Below are 22,510 nucleotides of genomic sequence, written 5' to 3'. Positions count from 1 at the left end.
TTAAGTAATATAACTCAGGTATGATTCTTTAATACTTTAATTTTGAAAATATTTAATAACCATATATATTTTATGATTATAATCTTATTTCAGCTATTTGTGTTGATTGGTCACCTTTAAAATACAGACCACAGTGCCTTTGCGATCACTACTCCAAATAGTGAATTGGCTAGTTTTGAATTTACGTCTTGGTCCCATTGGCAACCAGGGGGTATTAAGCATTACACATGACTGAAAATGCATACTGCATAGCTCCCAACTTTCAGAATCCCAAAAGCAGGACAAAATAAGCCACTCCGAAATGCAGCCAAGTTGCACCCAAACTCCACCCACAATTGAACATATTTGTTGAACATAATTGTGGCCTATTATGGTTAATGTATGGGTCAACAAGGTTAACGGACCATATTACTGAAGCTGCATCCTATTTAGGTGAAGCAGCTAGAGACGTGAGCATGGTCGGATCCCGCGTATCTGTAATGACAGTGGCGGGCCGCAGGAATCTCTGGCCCAGACAATGGCAGGCTGATGGGGGTTCTAAGAGAGGAGTAGAAGCTCTACCTTACAACGGAAAGATGTTGTTTGGGGAAGAGTTAGATGGATTTCCCAGACTACGGGGGGGGGGGGGGAGATCCTCTTTTTTGCCTTCAGCTACTCCTAACCCACGCAAAAGCTATGCTGCACAATCTTTTCGGTACTTTTGGACTTCCACAAAGTACAGGGGAAAATCCAGAGGAGCTACCATGTCTTCTAGGGGATTCAGGGGCAGAGGTCGCTCTGCTGCCGCATCCTCTTCGCAGGAGAGTGGATCTAGTACTAAACCCTCTGCATGACGGTCTTCAATCCTACCTGGGGGATCCCAGAGTAGGGGGCTGCCTTTGGGATTTCTCTTGGATTTGGAGAGAGACCTGCTCAGATGCATGGGTGACGAACTTCGTCACTCATGGATACAAGATAGTTCCAAGAAATTCCTCAGTGTCTGTTTTTCTTAACCAGGCTGCCAATTTCCACAGAAAGATGCCTACTCCTTCAAAGGGCTATTCAGCAATTTTTGGACTTAGGTGTGATAATACCAGTACCGGATTAATAAAAGGGCATGGGATATAATTCCAGCCTTTTCCTGGTACCCAAATCAAATGGGTCGGTCAAACCGTTCCTCAATTTAAATAATTTGAATGCTTTTCAAAAATAATCAGATTCAGAATGGAGTCCTTTCGGTCTGTAATTGTAAGCCTGGAGAAGGGGAGTTTATGGTATCCCTAGATATAAAGGATGCATATCTACATGTCCCTATTTGGCCGCCTCACCAGAGCTACCTCAGGTTTGCGATACAAGACAGGCATTATCAGTTCCAGGCCCTTCCCTTCGGCCTGTCCTCTGCTCCCAGAGTTTTTACCAAAATAATGGCAGAAATAATGGCATTGCTTCATATTTAAGGGGTTATGATCACCCCATACCTGGTAGGGAGGTTGGTGGCCACGTTTGAGGCCATACCTTACGGAAGGTTCCAATTCCGGACCCTGCAGCTGGACTTAAATCAGTGGACAGCATCTCATCTGTTTCTACAACAATTAGTAACCTTGGCCCCAAAGACAAGGTTGTCCTTAAAGTGGTGGCTAAAGTCAAGCCATCTTCTGAGTGGCAGGATTTTCGGTGTAACAAACTGAACCCTCTTGACCACAGATGCGAGCCAGAGAGGTTGGGGAGCAGTGACTCTAGGTCACATCTTCCAGGGTCGCTGGTCACAGCAGGAAAGATTACTACTAATAAATTCTCTGGAACTCGGAGCAATATTTTATGCTCTGCAAAGAGCACAGTCCCTTCTCCAAGGAAGGGCTATTCAAGTGCAGTCAGACAATGCGACTGCAGTCGCATATATAAATTGCCAGGGTGGAACCCGTAGCTGAAGTGCAATGAACGAAGTAAGTCACATTCTGCGATGGGCAGAGAATCACGCCCAGGTGATATCGCCCGTGTTTATACCATGGTTAGAAAACTGGGAGGCAGACTTTTTTTTAGTTGCCAGGACATTCTGCAAGATGAATGGGAATTGAACCCAGAAGTGTTTCAGGCTCTGGTAAGCAGATGGGGTCTGCCACAAATAGACCTAATGGCGTCAAGACACAATTACAAAATTTCAGTGTAAAAATAAAGCTATCAAGTATTTGTGCGCTACATGAAAAAGCAGCCAGTATTTAAGTTGTGTGCAAAATAATAAACTAATATAAACCCCTTACATTGTAACATGGTTTTGTCCAGAAAACGTACTCGTTTGTTTGCCTTGCTTTCCTTAATGAATCTGGTCCGAAGACTGTAAAAATAAAACATTATTTTATAATCGTATCAGAATAGTTGGCTTCCATGGCAGAATTAACTAAAAGCTTGTAAAAAATATATTTTTTTAAACATTGTAAAAATGCCATCTACGAAAGCTTCATTAACAAATAAAAAAAATCATGATTTTACATAACCTTTATCAATTGTACTTGCCAATTAAGATAAATGGGTGAAATATATATGTAAATATTTTTTTTTTTAAACTCACTAATTTTTCACTCAGAATAACAGTGGCGGCTCCAACAATGTTACTTGCAAGAGATTCCATGTGCAAGTTATTTTATTGCCGTCACACCTGGTGGAGTTGGAGTTGGATAAATTAGAAAATTTGAATTGTGTTTTTATAGTAATTACTACTAGAATGCTATAAGCCATGGAATTTAACAGATGCAATGTTTAAATTACAAAAATAAATACAGGTAAAATAATTGTTTATAGATACTGGTCATTGTGGTGCCCCATACAATGAGGCGCTCAAGGATTTTGTCTGGTCAGACCATAGCTTGGTGAGTGTGCATGTCTACTTACTGTAACTATTAAATTATTGCTACCATGCCATATTAGTTAGTATAGGCATCCTTCTATCAAGCAAAGCTAAAGTGGCAACAATTGTAAATTAACTAGAAAATAATATTGACAATACCGTATATTAATGCAACAGGAGAAGCAAAATGTTTGATTTCATTGCTCTGGTCTCCAGGAGCAACGAATGGCTGGAATGCACGATCAATCTCTCGGCCTTGATAAACTTGACATGAACCATTAGCATTTCAACAGACAGTCACCAATGTTCTTGCAGCATGAAATTGAATGCTAGATTTTGAAGGAGAGAGAGAGTGGTGGTACAAAAATTCTTACACAGAAGGAATGTCTTTGCAATCATCCACTAAACACAATGAAGATAAACTCTTTACTGTACTAAATGTGGCAACAGCTAATCCTAGTGCAGCGGTCACCTAGGTGTGCAGATGAAAAGAGGCTTTGTCGATATGATTAGCACTGCTGACAAGCATAGTGTAGTACTTCATGTTTTCAAAAGGAAAACAGGCTGCTCATAAAGGCATTCCACTCTTTCTATGCCAAATAAGCCTTAAAGCAAACCATTGCTAGAACAGTATATTAACTTATGGCATTTTTTTCTTTTTGGGCTGGTTCAAACTGATCATTTGGAGCTAGGATTTGTGCAAGAATCACAGCACCACTTTGTCTGCATGATAAAAAAAAAAATTGTCAATTGCCTGTCATTTTACTAACTCGGCCAAATCATAGTTACCCAAGCTCCTAATTTTTTAGATATCAGCCGGTCACATATTCAAAAATGGGGGGGGGGGGGGGGGGAGAATAATGCATTACTATTCTCTGGGTGTCTGCAAATTCCAGTGCAGCTCAAATTACTAGCACCCTGCAGCCAAAAAAAGGTGTGCAAATCTATAAAGTGATATATTGATATGCAACTTCTAAGTACTAGTGTAAATGAATGGTACCCAAGTAACTCTTATTTGGTGAATGTATCCTGCTATAGTACTTTTGCATTTTACCTTTAAGTTTACCATTGACTGACTGTTGTAGCAAAGTTTCAGAACTCTTGGGGGAATTTATAAAACGTTGGGCGTGGGATTTACTGAAGTGTCTTTGTTTTGTTTTTGTTTTTTTTACTGTTAGTGGATCTGTGTATGCTTCCAAAAGCTTATTCTTGCGTGCCCCCCCCCCCAACCTGATATAAACACAGATCCTATTTCTCAGTTACTAAATCGCCCTGCTTGTGTTTTCTGTATGGTGCTGGTTGAAAATTGCCCAACATATAATGCAGGGGCAGGGGGCATCTGCCCCCTGGGCCGATCCCATGTGGGCTACCTTGATCTGGGGTCACTGGGCCACCTACATTTCTTCTTCCTTTAAAGTGTTCGAATAGGCTGCGGAATCAAGTCTTGCCCGTCGGGCTAAAATTTGCCAGCACTCCTGTGATATAATGTGCTACATTTTGATGTCCGTTTCCCTTTTAACTGAGCTATGCTCAGGAGAAATATAAATATAATCTGACCTGTTGGCAGACAGCACTGAGAGCTACTGGTTTCTAAAATAACTGCAACAGTTTAGCTTTCAATTATTTTAGATGAAAAACACATTGTTTCAACTCTGCTATTACAAACCTGATGCACAACTATTTTCTCCTGCTAAATAGTGTATTTCGCTTATATGGCTTTCCCTGGTTTTTACCCATTCAACAGCTCTCAAGCTAGATGATGAAATTTTATTTGGCTTAATGAGAACAAAAGAAGAGTTAAAATGAGAATACTGCATTCTATATTGGGGATGCCATTAAGGATACAGTAATAACATTCTTCATACAACACTCATAAATTCTGTACCCACTAGCAGGGCCACCAAGAGAAATTTCGGGCCACGGTACATACACTCAGGACAGAGTTTTGTGATCCGCCACTGGGGTTGTTGTCAAACTGGGTTGGTTTGCTCCTCCCACTACAGACAGCCCCAGACTCTTTCGCCACTTGGCAGGGCTGGATAAAGGGGGGGGGGGGGGGGGCCGGGGCGCACAGGGGCATTGTACCACAGGCACCCTCCTCCCCTCTCTGACGGGCTGGATTTTTTTTTTTCTGTCTGAGAGGGGAGGAGATTGGGGATGTGTCTGGGAGAAGTGGGCTGTCTGTGATGGGGATGGGGGGACTATGTGATATGGCTGGGCAGTGGCATGTTAAATGTAATGTTTTATTATAATTATTATATACTGCATGATCTGTGTTGCGTACGGTGTTCACTTTTTGCTCTGTTTTCAATATTTCATGTACCTATACATTTTTCAAACCGGTCCCAACATTCCAAGATGCTTACAAGAATCCAGTACCAGGTTGTGAAAGCTGCAATAAAAGGTAGGTGAGAGCAACAACGTTTTAATACATAATACATCATAAAATACAGTTAACATACACTAAGCGCGCACCTTCTCACATACCCCAGGAAAAAGGGGATTTCTGTATTCCCTTCACTGGATAGATGACCCTTATTTCTCTCCTCAAATGGAGTTCCTATAGTCTGAGAATCAGACTCATGGGAATAAAAAACAAATGGAGAAATAATAGTGCAGATTGTCTAAAATATAAATATATAAAAGTCCACAAAGTTCCCGGTCAGAAAATGTGTTCTTCAACCTCGTGATGAAAACGAAGAAATACCACCGAAATTCATGTGACTTTCTACACCATCTCCCCCAAAGATGTTTGCTTACAAGATGTTAGCTTTAATAGGGCATCTCTAATAATCCTTCCTGTATATCGCTTACAAATTCCTCCATAGAGTATGAACATGATATGTCAGAAAGAAAAAATAAGAACCATCTGGTGCAATATCATAAAACACCATTTAATAAAAATATATTGTCTCCATAAAACATAGAGATCTATACACATAAAACATGACATCAAGGTTATCCAAAAATGGTAATGTGTAAACTCATACCAGATGAATTCAGGATATTCACAATAAAAACTCCTCCATGATGTCAAGACCTTCCTTGAAAAAGACTCTAACCTAGAGTCGAAACGCGTTGGAAGGATAAGTGTAAGCGGGATTTCGTTACATTGGTGAACTGACATCATGGAGGAGTTTTTATTGTGAATATCCTGAATTCATCTGGTATGAGTTTACACATTACCATTTTTGGATAACCTTGAAGTCATGTTTTATGTGTATAGATCTCTGTTTTATGGCGACAATATATTTTTATTAAATGGTGTTTTATGATATTGCACCAGATGGTTCTTATTTTTTCTTTCTGACATATCATGTTCATACTCTATGGAGGAATTTGTAAGCGATATACAGGAAGGATTACTAGAGATGCCCTATTAAAGCTAACATCTTGTAAGCATACATCTTTGGGGGAGATGGTGTAGAAAGTCACATGAATTGCGGTGGTATTTCTTCGTTTTCATCACGAGGTTGAAGAACACATTTTCTGACCGGGAACTTTGTGGACTTTTATATATTTATATTTTAGACAATCTGCACTATTATTTCTCCATTTGTTTTTTATTCCCATGAGTCTGATTCTCAGACTATAAGAACTCCATTTGAGGAGAGAATTAAGGGTCATCTATCCAGTGAAGGGAATACAGAAATCCCCTTTTTCCTGGGGTATGTGAGAAGGTGCGCGCTTAGTGTATGTTAACTGTATTTTATGTTTGTACTCAACTTGTGGAGAATAGTGGACACTCCTTTACATACATCAGGCTGCACACTGAGTGGAGCGCCACATCAGATCAATTACTTTTTAGAGTTACATAATACATCATGTTTAAAGCCATGCACCAAAGTCCCATTTTGACCACACCCCCTTCGGTGGCTCCGCAGCATGGCGGCAGCACACACCCCTGCCAACTGTCCTAAATCTGTTGAGACAGTCCTGCATTTGGGTGACTGTCTCGCTTAGTCAGTATTTAGTTTGACTGCAAGGACAGGTCAGAGGAATGTCCCGTTTCACAGTGTTACTGCTTGTGAAGGCAGAGCTGCATGCACCTAACAGTAGTGCACATAGTATTGCCTGTCTATGATGTAACATGGGTATCATTTTAGACAAATAGAGTCCTCCTGTCTATAGTGTCCTGGGCCTTCCAGAGCCTTAATCTAGCTCTGCCTCTTGGCGCTTTTGACCATGAAAGGCATTTCTACTCTGACCACATACATTGGAATCTAATTGACTCCCCAGCTTGCTCTGAATGTGGCCCAGAATTCTGAAGGGCCAAATTTACTATTGCCCAAAGGGAGACTGATCACCGATCCGTTCTTTGATCAAGCAAGTCCGGGCATGATGCTCGGCAGTGCTCGAGTGGAAATGAAGTATGATCCGTTATTGTTTATTTACATAGCGCCTGCTTATTCTATAGTGCTTTACAATTGAGAAAAAAAATGCACTACTAAAACACAACTTTGTATATTACAGACAGAGAGAGAGGTATGAAGGCCTTGCTCACAAACTTACAATCAGTAGGATAATAGGAGTTTGATACATGTTAATACAGGTTAAGTGCTACATATTGCTTATTGGTCCAGCCAGATTGCAAGGATTAAACATGCTTAGTTGGTTTATATGATCCAGTCACACAAGAATGTTGGTCAGGGGATCAGGGGGCTGTTTGAGTATAGAGAGAACACCTGTAAGTCTTGTGTGAACTGTGTGGAGCAGTGATAATGGGGTTGAATAGCCTAGGGAGGTTGTGTAATCTGATGAGCTTGACTGAAGAGCTGAGTTTTTAGTGACTGTGGAATTCCCTCCCTTGCACAATAAGACTTTCCTCCAGAGTGGGTGCAGTCCAAAAAAAAGTCCTGTAACTGAGAATGTGGGTGAGAGATGCAGATCTCCCACAGAATAAAGGTGTAGAGCTGGGAGATACTTCAACACAAGTGATATATGTATGTTGATTAAGTTTTTTGTTGATGGCCTTGTGTGTTCTTTAGAAATATTGGTAAAAAAAAACAAAAAAAGAGGCAACCAATGTAGTTCCCCTTTTGGATAAATGTTAAGTAGCAGTTTGGTGGCCTGGGTGAGTGAGAAGGAGTGTGGGTGCTATGAGGGTGTTTCCTGTTTTTATTAAAACTGTAAAGTTCTCATAATACTTTTTCAAATATAAATAAAACCACTATTTTATAAGTATACAACAAAAGCTGTCTGGTGCAGAATAAGTTACATGAAATAACAAATATGTTTTTTTATACTTTGCCAAATACATACATCTTGCTCTTTTAGTCTCCTACAGCAGGTTGCCATGTTAGAGAACAGGTGATACCCAGACTGAGCATATAGAAATGGATTTACAATTTTTCAGACTTACTGTGTGGAATGGTGGATTCATACACAGGAGCAGAGACAATGATATCTCAGCAGCTTGCTTGACAGACAGCTCACAACCCCCCCAAAGCAATGTGATTGTTGAGGACTCTAGCCAGTTTGCTTCCCGGTGGCTGCCCCCTGCCTCCCCCCCACTGGGACCAGACACTTACGGCATGCGGCTGCGGTTCTTCCTCATCCTTTCCTGCCCTATGTTTGTATCGGCCCATTTCTTCCCACACTGACAGCATGGCACACGTGGGCCTCGCACCACCCCATGTACAGCAAGATAGGAATCTGACAGAGCCAGATGGAAAACAGTAAATGAGAGGGGGGGGGGGGAATCAGTGGGCTTATATAGTTATGTCACTATTCTTTGTGCCATGAGCTGTATGTGAATCAATTTCTCTGTTCTTCTATTACTGTTAAGTTGTATGTCCTTGCTGATAGTACATTTGCACTCAGCAGTACTCGCATCTAGTTTCAGTCCACTCAGTTATATTTGTTGATAAAGGTTTTCCCATTGGCTATGTCACAGTATGAATTCCAAGTGGAACCTGATGTGAGCCTGAGATGTGATAATATTACACAGATTTACACTGAGCCATAAGGTGCTCAGTATGGATCCCCAATATGCTTGACTGTGTAAATTGTTCTGCTCAAGATGTTAATTACTTTTCCTTTCTCTATTCTATGGCAGCCCTTAGAATGGGTTAATACCCTGATCAGCTTAGTGTAGACAGGAAAAATTCGTCCCACCTGAACCCTATATAAGGTAGCGCCTCCTCTTCTTCAGTGTCTTTTCTTCCTGTCTCAACATGTGTATGACAGGGTAGTGCGGAGTAGCATTTTTTTGTGTTGTTTTTGTTCTAGGGGGCTTACCTGAGGTTTTGGCTCTCCTCATGAGGCTGGTTTGTGTGCAGTTCAGCGGGGCATTTGTCCTGGGACCGGAATGTTCCCTTCAGGGTGGGCTGTTTGTAAATCATAGATGGTACTGCCGATGGCGCCCGGAGCGCGCGCACAAGGGCTCATGTGCAGTGCGCTGGACGGATTGCCGTGCAGCGCTGGCTTCCCTGTTTACCAAACCACCCGTCAGGAGTGGAGACAGGTGGAAATCGTTACCCCCTCGATGGACACACTTTGATGATGTCAATGCAGACAACTTTTTAAGCAACTGACGTCCATTATATGAGGCTCATTGTTGACTATAGGTGGATATATGCTGTAGGACCTAGCAGCTATTTGGATACAGTGCACTATGGACCAGGAGCCCGTCCCAAAAAAGCTAAAGGACACCCTAAGGTAAGCCCTTACAGTGGGTGTTTGTGTAATTTAGAATAGGTTACTTAGTACCTTTTTTATTGTTTACAGTACCTCTGCATGTTCTTTTTCCCTGCACAAGCTCCACAAAGTTAAGAATCGGGTGTGCGCAGCTTTTGATAACCGATTGCCGAAAGGTTGCATTGAACCATTATGTGTGTCATGCACCCCTAAAACGGTGGAAGAGCCTGGTCCCCCAGAACAATTCAAAGAGTTCTTTTCGTGGATGGTGAAGGTGATGCAGGATTGTCATGCCCCAGAGCAGGGAGCAAAGAGGGGCAGGATTCCAATAGGAGAAGATATGGAGGACATGAGGCCAGGGCCATCCTCTGAAACATTCAGTTCCCTTCAGGAGTGGGATTCCGAGTCAGATAGTGAGGCTGAGGTGAAAGAGGATCCCAGAATGTTTCATTTGGATACCGTGAATGTTATACTCAAGCATATTAACAAATCGCTAGACATTGAGGAAGCGACAGTTCCGGTCAAACCACAAGATGCAATGTTTTCGGAACACCAAATGAAATCTAGGGTGTTCCAAACCCATAAGGTGATAAAACACTTTATCTCTAAGGAGTGTCAAGCCTTAAGACTGAACCACATGTATCCTTTCCAGGATGAAGATATGCTGAGATGGTGTTCGGTACCTAAGGATTCCGCTATAGCCGGCTTATCCTCAAGGACCACTCCCATGGGATGAAGGGGACCATTGAAAGACGCCATGGATAGGAGAATGGAGATTTCCTTCAGGAAATTACACATCTCCTCAGGCATAACTCTAGCTACCAAAGCAATAGCTATCCCAGACTTTAGAGTCCTTGGGTTGTGGGCCAGCACATTACATACAAATATCGAAGATAGAACAAGTAGATTGTACATTCTAAAATGCTTAGTGGTTATGCAGAAAATCATTGATTTCTTGTATGAAGACTCGTTGGATACGATTGTGTTCTCTTCCAAGAGCATGGCCTCGGGAGTTGTAGCAAGTAGGGCGCTTTGGTTACGTCCATGGGTGGCAGATCACAATCCAAAAGCCGTCTAACAATGCTTCCATATGAAGGTAATTTCCTGTTTGGGGAGAAACTGGATAATCTGTTGCAGAGGCTAGCAAGTGACAGGACTAATAGTCTACCAGAACACCGAAAGGGGAGACTCTTCCTTACTTATTCTTCAAAGCAACCGTTTAAAGAAGTCCATGCCTATAGGCCTGGGAGACAGTATTCCAGACACCAAGATAATGACAGGACAGTCCTTTCGGCCCTTCAGATCTAAAAGGGGGAAACAAGGACAGCAAAGAACCCAATTACTATCTGCAGATCCAGTCCCCACTAACTCCAGTGGGCGGCAGGATGTCGCGCTTTGCAGAAATTTGGAATCGGACCACACAAGACAAGTGGGTCCAGGAGATAGTCACCAGGGGATATGCCATAGAATTTCATATCTGGCCAAAAGGAAACGGATTTGTCCAGTCAAGAAGTCTCACGTCCTTCTTAGAGCAGGGAGCATTGGAGGAAAGTCTAAAAGACCTGGTGAAATCAAAAGCGATTGTGGCGGTATCGACAAATCAGGAAAACATGGGGTTCTGTTCCAAACTGTTTCTGGTCCAGAACGCATCAGGTGCCTTCAGAACAGTGCTAGATTTATGAGCTCTGAATTGCTATGTGCAAGAAAAACACTTACGGATGGAGTTTATTGACTCAATCCTCAAGGAGGTAGAAATAGGAGATTTTCTGACGGCAATAGACTTAAAGAATGCATATTTTCATATTCTGATCAACATCTAACACCAGCAATTCCTAAGGTTCTGCATTCCAGGATGCCACTTCCAATTTACTTGTCTTCTGTTTGGCATTTCCACATCTCCAAGAACATTTGCCAAAGTCCTTATAGTTCTCATAGCCACACTCGGGGAGAGAGGAGTAGCTTTCTGGCTGTATCTAGACGATATTCTGATTTCCGCGAAGTCAGAAGAAGCGGCCTTAGAGGTTACTTCCCAAGTAATCTGGTTTCTGCAACAGTACGGTTGGTTAGTCAATGTATCAAAAAGCCGTCTTATACCCTCGCAACAGCTTGTGTTCCTAGGAGTGCAAATAAATACAAGAACTGTCTCTCTCAAAACAAAATTTGGACAAAATCCAGTTGCTGGCACATCAAGTTCAGATTCAACCTCGGATTTCAGCACGAACCTGTCTCCGCCGCCTAGGAATGTTTTCCTCAACAATAGGAATTCTTCCATGGGGAAGAGGGCATATGAAAGATCTTCAATCAAACCTCTTTGCAGAATGGGATAGTACAGTGGGGTCTCTGGATTCCAGAATCAACCTCTCAAGGTCGGCAAGACAGTCCCTAAATTGGTGGCAGCTCCAAGGCTTGAGAAAGCAAGGTGTGACTCTCTCAATACCAGACTGGTGTGTTCTTACCACAGACGCCAGTTCAGTAGGTTGTGGTGCTCACATGCAGGCGATGGTCATGCAGGGCACTTGGGCGAGACGAAGAAAGACTTCTTCAGAGGAACATCTTGCAGATGACAGCGGTCTGGCATGCAGTCCAGTACTTCCAGTCCTATCTACGAGCCAAACATCTGTGAGTATTCTCCGACAACAGGACTGTAGTAGCCTTTATAAACAAGCAGGGTGGTACCAAGAGCAAAGCAATGCTGGCCGAAATAACCACACTAATGGCATGGGCAGAGACTAATCTTAAAACCCCTCTCAGCCCTTCACGTGGCAGGCAAAGACAACGTGGTGGCAGACTATTTAAGCAGACACCAAGCCCATCCAGGACAGTGGGAGTTGTACGAAGAGGTCTTTCAACTCATACAACACAGGTTTGGAATGCCAGAAATAGACCTGATGGCCACATCCCACTAATAGTGAGAAGAGACAACTCCATACTTTGGATGTGGTGAGAGCTATATCTATTTACATTGTCAAGGCCGAAAATCTTAGGAAGACAAAGCAACTATTTGTACTTCCTGAAGGTCCTCGCAAAGGACATGCCCCATCCAAACCCACATTGGCAAAGTGGAATAGAGAAGTGATTGCACAGGCATACAGGAGGAAAGGGCGTATGATATTGAAGGCGCATTCAACAAGGGCGGTAGCGGCCTCCTAGGTACATAGAACCCAGGCATCGGCAACCAACATCTGTAAGGCAGCCGGATGGTTGTCGATGCACACTTTTTCTAAGCATTATCTGCTTGACGTATCCTTCTCTACGGAGACAGTTTGGGAGAAAGTATTTACACCGTTTGCTGGAGAATCATTTTTTGTTTGACTGTTATTAATGTGTTTTTATTGCCCTCCTGACTATTGTACTGCTTTGGTATATCCCATTGCAAGGGCTGCCATGGAGTAGGGAAAGGATAATTGAGAACTGTATTCGCCGTTAATTTCCTTTCCTTGAGATATTTTCCCACTCTTGTTCTAATAGTTATGTTCTAAGGACGGCCTGGGAAGTTACAAAAGACACTGAGGAAGAGGAGGAGCTACCTTTTATATAGGGTTCAGGTGGTGCAAATATTTTCTGTCTACACTAAGCTGATCAGGGTATTAACCCATTGTAAGGGCTGCCATGGAGTATCTCAAGGAAAGGTATAATTCAATTCAAATTCAATTTTTTCGTTGTTGAATGAAAAATCTTCCCTCTAAAGTATAAGGTGTGCTTTAGAGAATAATTAAGTATACATTGACCCAGAACATATTATTTAAACTCTTGGTATTTAATTCTTGTGTGATTTTCATCTGGATATCATAGATTTCAAATGCATGAAAATAAATGTAAAATATAACAATTGGTGTACATTTGGTACATAATGTCATTGGGATAGTCTCTTTTATTTAATGGTTCGGTGGGGAAGTGGGACTATTCATTTAATAGTAGCTGGAGCTATTCATTTATTGGTGGAGTTATGAAGGTGAGTATTTACATGGCAGTGCCTATTTAAGGTGCTGTGATGGGACTATTCATTTAATCCTGGAGTGGTTTGGGAGCTCTTTGTTGAATGTGATGGTGATTTTGGGGTGAAGGTGGGCTGTTAAATGTGGAATAATTTTTTAATATGATTGCTATTTGGTGGTAGGTTTAGTTAAAATATGCTATTTAAATTCTGGGCTGGTTTGCATGGAAGGACGACTAATTTATTAAATATACATGCTGCTGCTTTAACGTCAGGGCTGATTCAGGGAAGGCTTTCCATATTTCATCTGCATATCCATTTTCCGAAGTGGACCCCAACATTCCAGGATTCAAGCAGGCAGCAACTGAGATTCGTGGGGCAGTCCAGATTTTGGGAATTGTTGGGACAGTTGGGAGGTGTCGTCTGCTTTATTCTGCTCTCTTCATGAAGGGGAGCTGTATGCACCGAACAATAGTACACACATCATTGCCTGTGTATTTGAAGGAGATGGGAATGAGTTTGAGAGTGGTATAGCAAGGTCTAACGACACCATTTGCTGGTCATGCCAACTCTGGTGTCATGGCTTAGAGACCTCTTTTATAAATATTCATTTTGCTTTTGATTGTAGTATTGACTGTTTGACTTGTAAGAGTTCCAATTACACTTTTGCTAGGAGAGCAAAGCTGCCTAATGGGAATGGAAGGGTGGGTATTGCTCTTGTCTGCTGTTTTCGGAAAAAAGGGACACTCCAGGTTCCTCTCCCTTACTAAGTTGGCATAATATCCTGTGTGGACAGTGTGTGTGGGAGGGTGTTTTGGTGGAAGAATTCACCACATTGTAGGACCCCTCTTTCGGGGCCTCCATCCCTAATAATGCACTCAGGCCTAATGTGGCCTTCCTTCTTTTTAAGGTGCTGAGTGGCTCATGCCCCCTCCTCATTTGGGCTCCAGCCAACACAATATCAACATAAATATAAAGCAGCGCAAACATGGTTAACATCAGTTCAGTACTTAATAGAGAGAAGGATAAAAAGGAAGGCCGGCATAAATAGCACTGTGGACACTTGCTTACACAACTTGGCATAAACCATGTTCCAAAGGGGGGAAATTGACCCATCCCTCCCTTCTTGACACAGCTAGTATTGGTTGTCTCTGACTCCCCCATTCAAGGTGTTCTCTCATGATTCCACTGTTTGGGATAGTCACTGTATCGTTGGATACAATCATTGCCTAAATATTGGGCATGCCCTTTGTGCTGTGCCCTGTCAAGGACCTTTTCTGGACCAAAGGATGCCTGGCTGTTACTTAAGATGACTTTTATAACTATATTCTTTAAGGCAACACAGAACTATGATAAAGGTACAGCAGTAGGACAAAAGAAGGGGGGGGGAAGGAGGAGTGGGAGGGTTTGATCTCTGGCCAATCAAAGTCCTTTTAGGAGGAAAATTAAAATCCCTTCCTGCCTCCACGGTAGGCAGCAGAGCGTATTCTCCTCAATCCTAGCACCGTGGTTGACGTCCTGATGTAAGATTTGTGTTTGCTGGAGCTCTATCTACTCAATAGCTTAATGTCTTGTTCCAACCAGCCTGCCGCTGCCAAATATTCGTTAGTTCAAAAGAATTGGTGCTTTACATGCTGATACTTAGTGAAAGGGGAGGTATCTGCATGTGCTAAGAAAGATGCACCCCCTTATTTACTAATGACCATAAACTCCTCTTTAACAAGCCTGACTGGGCATATGACCAAACCTTTGCGCTCACCTAAAGACACCCAGGACCAAGACCCTTGTCCAGCTGCTCTGTTTTGAATTTGTGAATCTTGAACATGATGGATCTATTGCTGATGGTGACATTCTGCAGGAGCAGACCTGATGCCATAGCAGTTTTGGAAGAGGCAACAAGCTCGCCGATACTAAAGGCCTGAAAAGAGGACCATGACAAAAGCTACTCTGAATAGCTTGGCTTCATCCATGTCTGTGCATATCAAACTTGTCATTTTGGTCAGATATTGAAGAATCATTATCATTTATTAATATAGCGGCAGCAGATTCCGTAGCACTTTACAAGCATGAGTATAGTTATAGTTTGCTTTTTGTCATGTGCATGTGAATACCCTCTAGACCAGCCCTTAGTGATTCACCAACAAGTTCCTAGTTATGTTTGCCTCAGTCAATAACTTGAAGAATGAGGTGCACACCACTAAAAAGTTGGCAGGCACCGTGAAACAACCCATTCCGTGCATAAACAGAGTAGGAAGGGAATTTATTTGGCTCTTATGTCTCACTGCTCTGGTTTTCCTTTGTGCCTTCCATGTACGCCACGCCATTTGGTAAGCTGCCCGGGTGTAAGGGGCCAGCAACTTTCTGACAAGTACCTCTATGGGTGCTTGACGATCTGACAAATATAGTTTGGGCATTTTGGACACCTGTTGTAAAGAAAAATGAGATTGGAAACGTGGCAGTGAGTTTGGTATGATGTTATCTACGCCTGGCATGTGCTTGGCTGTAAACATTTTGTTGTAACTTAGGCAACTCACAACTGATTGCTGGCCGTGAAGATGTGAATGGCTATTTTATTGCTTATTTAGGTTATTGCAACAGAAGACAATTATATTTACTAAAATGCGGGTTTGTAAAAGTGGAGACGTTGCCCATAGCAATCAATCAGATTCTAGCTGTCATTTTGTAGAATGAACTAAATAAATGATAACTATAATCTGGTTGTGTGACTGGATCACTTATAAATAACTTGTGGTATAAATGTATTTAACGGAAATAGCTTATTTATATAATTGCAAATGTATTTTTTATATTGTGTGTATTTTGGTAAAGGAAAGATCTTTATTTCTGAGACCATGGGAAGAAATAGTTTTTTTTGTTTTTTTTAACTTTGTTAGAAGCAATGCATTATTTCTGAGGTGTATATATCTAATGCAATAAGCCTTTGTTGAGGAAGTCTTTTGTGTATTTTGGTGTAGAAAAATGACTTGTTTGGGGTTTTGTAACTCTTCTTTGGGAATGTGTATTCTGTAACTGTCTGAAGAAAGGATTCATGTTATCCTCATGTTACTTAGACCTTTTGATGTGTGAGGGTCCAGCACCTGAAGGTTCAATTAGACTTGCTGTGATTTCCTGCATGTTGTTTTAGACACAGGAAATCGAACAAGTTTTTAGGATATCACCGATAAGTGTAAATATTGTTAGCTTTGCATTGCATATAAATCCATGTTTGGGTAAACATATTGCATTATGATACTAAAAATAGCTCAGACCTCTGGGGGCTGGCTTACCCTGTGAGGCTGTGTCCAAAATTGTATAAAAAAAAAGCACTGTTTTGTATTGAAAATTTGTTTTCTTTGTGTCATCTGATCTGCTCACTTGTACCTTTAACCAGGGTGAGCAAATAAACTACTCTATCCCTGTGATCTACAGATTAGGCCCGACTCTAATCTGTTCCCGGCTGCAGAAAAGAAAAGTGGTGCAAAAGGGAATTGTCCTTGGGTCCTTCCATCCACCCTTATGTTGGATCTTAAAAAGGACATGTATACTTTAACAAACCAAGCACTTCAGCCACAAAAGTGCCACTCCTTGTGGTTTAAGTGCTTGGTTTGTTTGGGCCCCCACAAAACAAGGTAACAATGGCCTTAAGGCACCTAAGGTAACAGTGCTGTTAATGAACTTTACTGTGGCAAGATGTTGTCATCACCGTCAGACTCATTCTCACCCTCATCAGTGTGTACATCATCCTCACACATTATTCATCACCATCCACTATTGCAGAAGTCCAATTTCAAAGTGGCATCCTCAATTGGTGTATCACCGGCTACACTTGGGCTGTTCAGGCACACATCCGCATAAATGCCTTCTTTATGGGTACACTATCAGAATGGTCACGATTACACATAGTACTCGTGGATGGACTCCCATTAGGGATTGGTGTAATTTCTGAATGTGAACATACATTTTCCTCTAATGCCTTACTGTTTTCTTCCAGCTCGGCTTTTACACGTAAAAGTATTTGGGCACCACTTTTGGAGTCCGAATGACAAGGTCTTGCTTGGTCAGGACTGACCTTACAAGAAGATGCCTCAGTAACCGTTTCAGATCTCACACTCATAGAGAAAGGCAAAGGCCTCATTCTTTCTTTGCCACTGTGTGTGTAGAATGGCATTTTGGCATTTTATTTTTTTCTGCAGATAACTTTGACTGGATTACAGCTCTTTTTTCTCTTGACCAAGGTAAAAGGTGTTTGTTTACATTTTTGTTTGCCTGACTTAAAAACACTATGTACTTTTACATAGGCTTTACCAGATGACGTCCAGGGATTACTATATTCATGACTGGTAGCAGCAGCTGCTTGGTGCTCCTGCTCTTCTTTGTACTGCTGAGAATCCATTTTGATAACACTGTACACTTTTTGGTGCAAATTCAGAAGAAAAGCCTGCAAGAACTAGTATTTGTATTTCAGCAATGATAATTAGCAACGCAGCTCTCCTTTTTGTGTTACCTATATAACACTGTAGAATTTTACTGCAGAATTACACCAACCCTGCCAGCAGCACTAGTATTTGTATTTTCTGCAATGAGATTTAACCCTGGAGCTATGGAGCTCTCCTGAATGTCACGGATTACTTTCTTTAACACTGTTATCACCCTCCTCTTTCAATTCTCTAACTTTGCCTGCCCAACTGCTCTACACTCTATGCTACCCCTTCTGTATCCCTCTCTCAAATGTTGCTAGATCGCCATGGAGGGCGGTATTTATAGAATCCAAAACTTGCGAGATCCGATGACATCACAATGACTTTTTGCCTCGTTTTGGAATCAGAAAAAAAGCGAAGTTCGGGTGTGTTCAGTTTCTGAGGAACCGAGCCTGAGCATCTCTAGTCTTAAGCAGTATTTTTAAGGAGAATAACATCTGCTGGCAAGTATTTGTGTTTGCTGGGCCTGCTAGTAATAAATTGTCCATATAAAATGGGAGCAGCAGAAAGGCTGATTCTATGTCAACTTTGACCATGAGTGCGTTCTTGACTTAGACTTTTACCATGCTAGTGCCTGATCGAATGACTGGTACTGCATCTTGCGCTGCTCTATACTTGTTGATTAGCGTTTTTTACTCGCCTGTCTTCCATATAAGACGGTGGCTGGTTAACCCTGAACTTGACCTGAACCCTTTTGGGTAGTACTTCTAGTGGCAGTATGAGATTAGCTATGGATGGTTTTTTTTGTTAAATGTTTATTTTCAACAACAACGTGAGATATCGGGATACAGAAAAGAAATGGGGAACATTTAAACGGTACATATAGGGATCGTACATGCCGACAGGATGTCTTCGAAATAACTACTCGCAACAATGGAAAAAAACAACCTTAAGGTCATTCATAACGATTGAAACACTCTAAATCCTGAAGGGTATGAATGTGTTTGCTCTGAGGTCCCTAAAGAGCTCATGACATGAGTCCTCTAACAGCTACACGTTGTTTGAGGTGGGGGGAGGTGAGGTATGGAGGGTGAGGGGGAAGGAAGAAAGGGAGGGGAGAGAAGGAGAAAGCGAAAGAGCACCCTTGGAGGGACGAGGCCTGCCCAGACCCTCTCCAGCTATGGAAAAGAAGAGAAAAGAGTAAAGATTCACTGAGTCCCAGGAGGGGTAGATTGGTGGAAAATATACCACGGATACCATACTTTGTGAAATTTAATAATCCGATCCCGCAGAAGGATTGTAATATACTCCAATGAGGCTATATACCAGACATGAGAGATAACCCTCTTAAGGCCCGGAGGACGGGGGGACTTCCAGTCTCTGGCAATCTCCATTTGGGTTGCTGCACAGACATGCTGTACCAGCTTATAGCTATATTTGGAAAGGGATTTGACTGGAGAACAATGCAACATAGCCACAGGATATGGGGTGATTTAAAAATGCAGGCTTTGGTAGAGATTTGAAGCCAGATATTGGTTACCATGGGGCATTGCCACCAGATGTGAAAAAAAAGTCCCCACAAGCCCTCCAACAAAGGTCTGACGTGCCTGGGTAGTTTCTATGTAGCTTGGAAGGTACCAAATACCACCTTGTGTGTACTTTGATACTTTGGAGATCCAAAGTCTGAATCGGGACCATCCCTCCTTGCCTAGTGTGCATTGGGTGTCTGCTTCCCAGGCCGCCTTGAACGACTCCAAGGACACAACTAACTGTTCAAAATGGTGATAAATGAAAGAGACCAGACCAGGGAAACCCACTCAGTCTATACAAAACCCCTCAAATTGTGTGGGCCTTCTTAATTTAGCTGATCTACATTGTATTTAGATAAACCTACGCAGTTGTACATATGAAAAATGTAGGGAGGACAGGAGGCCCATCCTCTCGCCTAGAATCTCGAATGTTTGTGGAGCAAATTCGCCCAAGATATGGATGAACTGAGTGATACCCACATTTCGCCAAGGAGAGGCAAAGGCAGAATTGTTCCTTTATAGGGAATGCCAGGTGGTGCCAGAGCGGTGTGAGCGGAGAGGGGAATGTTGTGAGTTCCTTAAAACGGAGGGTTTTGTCCCATATGTCGAGTGTAAACTGCAAAGTGGGATGAGAGTAGACCGAGGCTGGTCTTTGATTTCGAGAAAGCCATGGAAGGAATTTCAGGGTGTGGTGTGGGGTTAGGGTGTTTTCGAGATCCACCCATCTTTTGTGCCCTGGGACACTTTGCCAGGAGATGATCTGACTAAGGTTTACCGTCTGATAATAGCATTCAAAGAACGGGAGTCCATAGCCCCCTGAAACAGTGGCTTTAGCTAGACAACGTTTAAGGCGCGACTTCTTACCCTGCCAAATGAATCTACCGCATATTGTTTGTAGGGAGGTTAGGAACGTCCCCGGTACCACGATAGGGAGTGTCTGAAACAAATGCAAAACCCTGGGCAAAACATTCATCCTAATAACACTTACCCTCCCAGACCAAGAAATATAGAGAGGATCCCATTTAGCGAGGTCCCTTTTAATCGAATCGTGTAAGGGATTGTAATTAATTTGCTTGGAAGAGGTGTTTATATTCCTTAGTGATGTGCACCCCCAGATACTTCAGGTATTTAGGACGCGATTGGAAGGGGAACTTAGATTCAAGAATGGCATTTACGGGGCCTGTGACCTGCAGGGCCAGGGCTTCCGATTTTGTTCTGTTGATTTTATAATTTGAGACCTTTCTAAATCCGTATTGGTCGGAGGGTATGAAACATAAAGGGCCAAGAAAGCCTGTCAAAAGCTTTCTCAGCATTCAATGCCAAGATTATCGAGGGGAGTTTACATTTGTTTACATATGTAATAATGTCTTTCATCCTTCTGGTGTTGTCCAGGGATTGTCTAGTCGAGACGAATTCCATCTGGTCGAGGAAGATCAGTGTAGTCAGAAATGCATTGAGGCGTGTAGCTAGTATCTTTGCGAACATTTTAACATCTGCATTAAGCAATGATATAGGACGATAATTAGAGCAGCAGGTAGTATCTTTCTTCGGTTTGGGGATTACAGCTATGGTGGATCGTGTGGTCTCATCATGAAACTTTCTGCCATGGAGTATATCGTTATATACCAGGATCAGCTGTTGTTTTTTTGTTTGTTTTTTTGGGGGGAAAAAGCCGGCTATGCTCTAGTTTTAGCTGTACAATGTGTAGTACTTTGTTTTGCATAGCGTAAATATTGCAATGAGATAAAGTGCACCTATACTATACTTGGCAAGGAACTCCCTTACTCTGCCCAACACTTCACCTCCTGCCTGTGCTCCTTCACAAATACCACCATTTTGCTTTGTAATCCTGTGTGCTTTGGTGGAAATCTAGGCATATGTGCGCAAATTGAGTCAGACAGTGGAACAAAGGTGATTTTTGCACTGAGCATTGGATGTTTTGTGCTTTGTAAATGACCTCCAATGTATTTTACTTTCATAGTTCTTATTTGAATTTTAGGGTTTAGTGATTGTTTGTTTATTTGTATATAACTACATAAAAACACAAAAACAGTCTATGCATACTACTGGTGAATATTATAGCCTAATTAAAAAAAAATCTGAGAGATTTAACAGAAATCTAGCTTTATTGTACTGTGTATGGCAAGTAGTCGTGTTTAAAAGTAAGTTGTACTGTCCCTGATCTTCTATTTGTACTGTGATGTCAAGATTTCACATACTACTGCACATATTGTCTTTTTGTCTTAATGAGTCCAGATGGATCTCAGGAGAACCAGATGGCTTAGGAATGTGGGTAAGCTTTCATCCTTCAAACACAGACTTTCAAAAGCTCACTAAATACTGTAAATTGAGTAACACATTTTAATCAACTGTAATATAGAATGTAAGATGGAAGGTTATTTGTTTTGACATTTATTTGACCTTTAGATTAGTTGGCTGCTAAGGGAGTAAGATCCAGTGGAAATTCCCACTGGACTTCTTTTGTTTTAACAGATATGGACCAGCATTGAGAGATGAACAGAGCTACCTACATTTAGTGCCCATTCAATTTATAGCGCATGGCCTCTCTAGTCCATACACTTCCCTTTTGGAGCTACAAAAGAGAAATTGCTACCTCTTCCTTCAATCCTAGCCTTTTATTGTAAACCTGTGATGCTGTAGTACTATGTGACAGCTTTATATGCAATCTTCCACCCAACTTTTTTTTCTTGGCACTTTCTTTTTCCTTATTTGCATTTACAATATACAGGAAAGGTTCTCAAAGTTAACAGCTCCTGTATGGGTATATGTTTTGAGGAAGGTTGAAAAGTCAACCTATTAATGTTTATTTTATATATTTATTTTGTTGCTTAATCTATTTACTGTAATTATGTGAACTGTGAACCTATGTAGTAGGGGTTTTAGTGTGAACTATGGCTCTAGTACCCCATACCTTTTTATAGTGATTATAATAGTTTTATAATGAGATCTGCACAGTTATTCACAGCAACAATTACCTGACTAAAGCTGTGACTAGTAGAATGATTTATATAGGTTTACATTCTGTTATTACAGTAAAGAATAAATTATTTAATTTGTGTCTTTTGAAATTTTTTCCTTTCATAAGGGAGTTGACCCACTCTATTATGAGGTGAGGCCGTGTCAATGACAGTAATGCTCAAAAGGTTGG

At 41.7% G+C, this 22,510-nt stretch overlaps 1 protein-coding gene across 4 annotated transcripts in view; it reads left to right on the top strand.

The window, feature by feature from the left end:
• CAMKK1 (calcium/calmodulin dependent protein kinase kinase 1) overlaps window positions 1-22,510 on the top strand; it is a 293,477-nt gene that overhangs the window by 67,720 nt on the left and 203,247 nt on the right. The window contains exon 1 of one of the 4 annotated variants that reach the window (XM_075194967.1): window positions 5,164-5,225. The exons of the other annotated variants lie outside the window; for them this stretch is intronic. The gene's annotated coding sequence lies outside the window, so the exon portion shown is untranslated. Of the gene's footprint in view, window positions 1-5,163; window positions 5,226-22,510 lie in introns of those variants that run through there. 4 annotated transcript variants of the gene reach the window in all.

The sequence above is a fragment of the Mixophyes fleayi genome, chromosome 2 (assembly GCF_038048845.1).
Source record: "Mixophyes fleayi isolate aMixFle1 chromosome 2, aMixFle1.hap1, whole genome shotgun sequence".
Lineage (NCBI taxonomy): Eukaryota > Metazoa > Chordata > Amphibia > Anura > Limnodynastidae > Mixophyes > Mixophyes fleayi.
The sequence above is the reverse complement of the archived record's forward strand: the minus strand, read 5'-3'. Positions and strand labels throughout refer to the sequence as shown.